The following is a 6,466-nucleotide window of genomic DNA, read 5'->3' as shown; positions in this document are numbered from 1 at the left end:
CTTCCCTCCACTAAACAGAGAACAACAGAGAAAAAATACAGTAGGAAAACAAAGCAGGACGGTCCACATCAACACCAGAGGTTATGCTTGGTGATGGTTAACGGAACTATGAGGTATACTGCTCGTTATGTACCAATAGTGAAAATACAGCATATCACTATACTGGTAGTTGACCGATATGGGTTTTTCACCAATGCCAATCTTTAGAGGGCGTGGATGGTGATGGCCGATATATAATGCTGATATTGTGCTGTTTTATTTTCTTTTGCATCACATAAAATGCAATTTAATAATTACAAATGAGTGCTTAACCATCTTAAAATTTCTGGCTGGACTGCAGTGGAACCATGCCTGATCCATCCAGGTCCAAACATAGCCCCTGCTCTTACCGTGAATCCCCCACGATGACGCAGTGATTGCAGCATTGCCTTGTTAATGGTCCTAAACACTGTGTGTGCAAGCCCCCTGCACTGGTGTATATATCCACCAGGTGGAGCAGTGTTTGTTGTAGTTTACTGTCCAGAACTGCTGGTAGATGAATATAGTAGGATGACTGGACTGAGCTGAGGGGCTTGGTAGGCTATGGCTGCCTACATATTAATCAGCCATTATAACTTGACTAGCTCTGTCTGCAGGCTGCTTCCACTGTGTGTTACAGGCCTCAGATAACACAACCAAGTGCGTGTTGTTCTTTACTGGTTGTGGGTGCCAGTGGCTACTTCTGCCTGCTTCGTGTAACTGCTGTCACTGAGGGTCCCCAGTGACATTAGGAGGATTTCTGTGTGTGTTATACTATGTTTTAGCATTTTACCAAAGCATTTTAAACATTCTGATTATTTTATCACACCAATAAGAACAAGGAGCAAACATATCTAACAAAAAGATATGTTGCTTGAATTTTAGTTGCCATAAATCTAGCATTTAACAACTACTATCGGTCAGTCCCTACTGGGAGTAGCAGTAGTAGTGGCAGTCATGACATTCCACTTCCACAAAAGTACAGAAATTAAGTGCCTACTTGAGTGCAGCTCTGACTGAACTGTGGTTCAAGTGTGTTTAGAGCAAAATGAATGTAGCTGGCACAGAGAAACACCCACACACACACACACACACTGAGTCATCTCCAACTCTGTGGGGCTGTGCCGTTGCTCTTGGCCGACCACCAGGGAAGCTGGCTCGGTTAAAGCTACGAGACCCCAGCAACACACAGCCCTGACGTGACAGCAGGAGACTAGGCCCCTCCATCGCCCCATTTAGGTGACTGATAGCTGGGCAGATTTTCTTAAAACAGCCACCAATTATCAGATGCAATTAAGGCCCCCTTTGCACAATAACAACGCCTTTTCGAGTGTGCATATGTGGCCGAGTGTGTTCCACTGCTCCCTCAGCCAAATGACTTGTAGAACTGATGAAGAATGAATGTGAGCCTTGATGTTAAGTACATTTATAATGAAGTAAGGCAGGGCAGGCTCTAATTTAGGATTAGGGTTTGAAACAGTTCAGCAACTTTAAGCTTAATGCTAAATAGAAAAAAATATGTGTCTTTTTGGGTTGGAATAATGGCCCATGCAAAAAAACAAAAACAGATGCTATATTGCAGTTGGGGGAAGTTTACTTTACTCTCACCCTATGTACATTCATTCTATGAGAACCTGGGTTGACACTTGATATGCTCTGTTTTCAGCAATGGTGGATGAATTCCACTCATATTTCATCTATGTAGTCATTGATTCTTTTTGTTGATCAAAGCATATATTTCTGCTGTTGCCTCTTCTCTTCTATCATATAAAGATTTTTTTAATGGGTTTGCTGGCAAGCACTTTTTAGACTATATTAATTTAAAAAAAGTCACTTTGTCAGTTTTCTTGGAACCCGTCAATGTTTACATTAAGTTTTCTTACTAAAACACAGAGGGAGTATCCCTAAGGTATAACAAATGTGTTTAATGCATCTCCTTCTTGCTTTCTTCCAAACAGTTTCGAAGTTGTTTAAGTGTTTCAATATTAAATTGAGCACTGTTTACAATTACAGTACAAGCATGTTTACTTGCTAGCTGTCTTCTTGCTGGCACATTGCTATTCTTATTTGCATGTTAACTGCTCAATATCCTGCCAACATCCCTGCTGTAAATCTGCTATGTGCTATATGCATCTACTGCATGTCCGTCCGTCCTGGAAGGGGATCCCTCCTCAGTTGCTCTTTCTGAGGTTTTATCCATTTCTTATCCTGTTAAACAGTTTGTTTGGGGGACGTTTTTCTTTCACCTAACACATTTGTTTGTGAAATTTGGGGGACGTTTTTCTTTCACCTAACCTAACACATCTGTTTGTGAATAAACTCTCGATTTGCAGTAACCTTTGATAAATGAGTAAATGTACTTAGTTACTTTTTACCTCTGGTCCTTACTAAAGCAACAGCATGTGATACACTTACATTTATGTTCTCCCAACTTTTTCCAAACAGAATTTCCTATGCTTGCTGATTTACAAAGGTTTGAGAGGTTCCCATAAGGCCCTGAATGCCTACGTTCTCATTTCGAACTCATCTCATGGCCCTTCTCTCTGCTCCTTTCATCTCATTTCCACTTTTTACCTTGCTGCTAAGTCTTTACTCTGGGCTGGTGTAGCCTTGGTACAGCTCAGTTTAAATACATACCACAGGTAAAAACAGACACAAAGCAACAAAATAAATCACACTATCTTAATTTGAAATTTAATTTAATACATTTATTTTTGTCATGCTTACTGAGAATGGAAAGCTTGCAAGTAAAACTGAAGTGATGTTTAGCAACCACACTACTGTATACATGATAAAAGTGCCTGTGATCTCATACATGAGAATAAGCTGAATCTACTTTAACTTTATTTTGCTTTTACATTATTCCATAGAGTTGAAACTCGTCTCAAGAATAAACTAATCTTCTACAGTGGAAACACTCTTGGACAAACTCCAGCTTGTTGAATGAAACAGTTTGACTAAGCTCCACAAGAGGGGGCAAAACCCCCATGGGGAGTCACCTCACTGGGTTAGCAGCTACAGTGATACAAGCCTACAGAGTCAGTCTCCTGCTGTCGTTTCACTCACAACAATAATTCAGTTCACATGTGACTGATTCAATTGTACATTGTGGTTGGATAGGTTTATCATACAATCTCTATTTTTCTTTCTGCTTGTCATATCCCCACCCCCTCCCTTTAAGCCTATACCCCGACACACTTCGGCTGCACCCCCTCTCCTCTCCATCACTGGCTGGTGTGTGTTTCATCTAATTCTCTTTAATGAGGCTCATTTCACTGTCAGGAATGTATTGATGCTAATTAATTAATCTGCTCACCCATAGTAAAAAAAAAGTCTGTCATCCAGACCCTGCTTTAACAACATCGTATACAGTATCTCTTATGGTTGAGAAAATAAAGGCAGCTGTATAAAAGGCTACATTCAGCATCTGATTAACATGCAGCTGCAGGGATTGGGATGATCTGTTTGTGTTCAGGTCCTAATTAGAGTCCTGTGGTATAAGGAAGCCAACAAAAACATTAAAAATATGGGTACACTGCTAGAATTTAAATACATGTGAAACAGAGTTTATTTTGCATACAAGGAGCAAGATCCCTTTTGTACACAAGAACCAAATGCCAATCTATGAAAAAAAAAAAAATCTATAAAAGTACAGGACATATCCTGTACTTTTCTTACCCAACCCACGGACCATGTAGCAGAGTGGACATGATCTGGCTTTTTATCAAAGGCCGTGTAGGTCACTGATCAGATATCTGCCTCTCACATAGACATGTGAAATGTTCTCAGACACACAAGGCACACACACTACTGAAATTCATCTCATATTATATGTGATATAATTTTTAGTATAATGCTTTCTCAGTAGAGCATATGTGATTAATTTTGGAAAAGGTGTAGTTCTTTGTTTGTGTAGATCTTAAATCTCACGGGTTCAACCTCTGAATCAGCGGCAAACTTTTATTTGATTTTTTTTACTTTTTCATGTTTTTCTGTCAAATACCACAAAAAACTAAATCACTTTCACTGTCACTAGGTCACCACCATGTTTTCTAATGCTAAAACTGATACGTTTGTGGCATTGATCAACTTACTACAATACCATTGAGTATAGAAAAATGTTGAGTTTCAAAACATGCTTTTCTACATTTTTATTTACTAACGTTAATGTTAAAGGAACTTAGAAAAAGTATTGTTTAGGAACCAGTATCAAAGTCAAGGTACCACCTCAGTACCAGTGCTGAAAAGTTTGGAAATGTACTGGGCCCTGTGCATGTTTCAAAGCCGTTTGTGTACCCCGTTTGAATGAAATCACAGAAGTGTCTGCATTCTGTCTGTTAGTCCAACATGTATAATTGCCAATCCATTTATGTAGACGTGCACAACATGAATTAAGCATTTCGCCTTGCAACCATTAGCACCAAATACAACAAGCACTTAAGAATGCTAATCTACGTAACAAATTCTGTTTTTTTTTTTCAAAAAGAAGCTCATCATAATAGTGATTCTATGCTGCTAAATGCATCTCTGAAGATATGCAACAGTTGCTGGCTTACTTGATTATCAGTCACAGATTCAATTTCATTACCATGTACAAGGATATCCTGACACAGAGCGTATGGATCTACAGTACAGATGCTGAGGAAAATCCCCAACATTCTCAGTTCATATTAGCACAAACCTCAGAACATTAAATGCAAGTCAGTTTGATGCAATGATGAATGGGTCATGCTCTTACTTCCCCCCACTGTTTATTTTTGGTAATCAGGGTAGTCCAGCACTTCTCTGCAGTTCTCAACCTGACACATCTAAATAAAACCTGATGAAATGCTTTGCTCCATGACTGGTCACAAGATTTATACATGATTTGGGAAAAAAAAGAGAGTTATACGTAATATTCCATGTTAAGTGCTAATACAATCCATGTACACGAGGTTGCCTGGCTTAATTTCTTAGGAATAATTAAAGGTAACTCAAGGAGAACAAGGAGAGACTCTGTGTGTCTGTCAGAGTGGCTGAACAAATCCTTCCACACATTGTTCTTGTTTGCACAGACCTTAGCAATTTGTTTGACTCTATTGCTACTGAGGCAAAACATGCTCGCAGTCTCTGCATCTGTGCGTGCATATGCATGTGTGCACGTATGTTCGTGCATGTATCTGTGAATGTGTGTTTGGGTGGAGAGCACTCACTCCATACATCTCCTATGGTAAACCCTGGGAAAACTGATGTAGTTTGATTTGTGAGGGCCGGAAAAAGCACACACAGTAATGTTATTGCTGCATTCTGATTTCCGCTGCCTTCAAATCTTATGTAGATCCATTTCTTATTACTGCTTCTCATTTGTTTTCAGGTAGGATGGGGAGGATTGCATGCTCCTACAGAGCTCCAGACTCCAAACCTCTTGTGAGAGCACCGACTTATTGACAACATTTGACCTTTGTTGCTTTTTTGAAGGGATTTATATTCTTTTATCCTTTCAGGTTTCTCTCTAATGCCTAAGTCACGTCACTTGCCTGAGACTGCGAGACATTTCTTTCTTTTTCGTTACTTCTTTCTGCCAAGAAGTGACAACTGTAGCAAAAGGCCGGGGTGGCATGGATTCAGCGGTTTTAGTGGCACACAAGTTGTATTCAATTGGTGCCTGGCTTATGGACGGTGGCCCCGGCATGAGTCAGCAAAACCGGATGCAAGCACGCATGCACACTCACTGGCCTGCAACAGCGGCTAAATGAATGGCCAGTTATGTGCTCTGTTTCCTCAGCATATTTCCAACTTTCTTGCTCAAACAATGGTGGAGAGTTTTGGAAATGTACAGATTAACATTCTCTAAGAAGATGGAAGAAAAACTGGGAAAACGGACACTAATGAGGCTTAAATGATGACTAAAATGTCCTGCTGCTCACCTGAACACTATGTTGTGTGAACAGTTTGATGGAAACTGTAATAACAGGGGGCTTTGTGTGGCATTAGAGCATTCAGTATGTATTAGGAATGGTTTTTGCAAACAAATGACACCATCTTGGCAGAGAATCCTCAGTGCTACTCAAGCAAATATAAGAGAGGTGCTTACATCATGCATCTGTCAATCACCCTGAAAATAACTTAATTAGCAGAAGCTGACACAGAAAAAGGTACAAACTGTGACATCACTCCAACTGGATTCATCTCTCCATGGAAAAACAACTCTGATCCTTTGGCTTTATTTTTGAGAATCCATTGTACATTTGGTGTTTGAAGAGGACACAGAGGAAAATAAGACGAGCAGAGGCATGTAGACCTGTTTTTCCTGTGCGTCAATTGCTGTGCCTTGTCAGCAAAAGCACAAACATGACGCAATGCAGGTTGTTGCGTAAAAGAACAAAATGGCGCCACAAGGCGCTTCATCCCAACATAAACACAGTCAAGTCTCAGACTAATAGGGAACGCTCTGTGCAACACACACAAG

The sequence above is a fragment of the Monopterus albus genome, unplaced genomic scaffold (genome assembly GCF_001952655.1).
Source record: "Monopterus albus unplaced genomic scaffold, M_albus_1.0 scaffold392.1, whole genome shotgun sequence".
Classification (NCBI taxonomy): Eukaryota; Metazoa; Chordata; class Actinopteri; order Synbranchiformes; family Synbranchidae; genus Monopterus; species Monopterus albus.
This window is presented reverse-complemented; position numbering follows the sequence as displayed.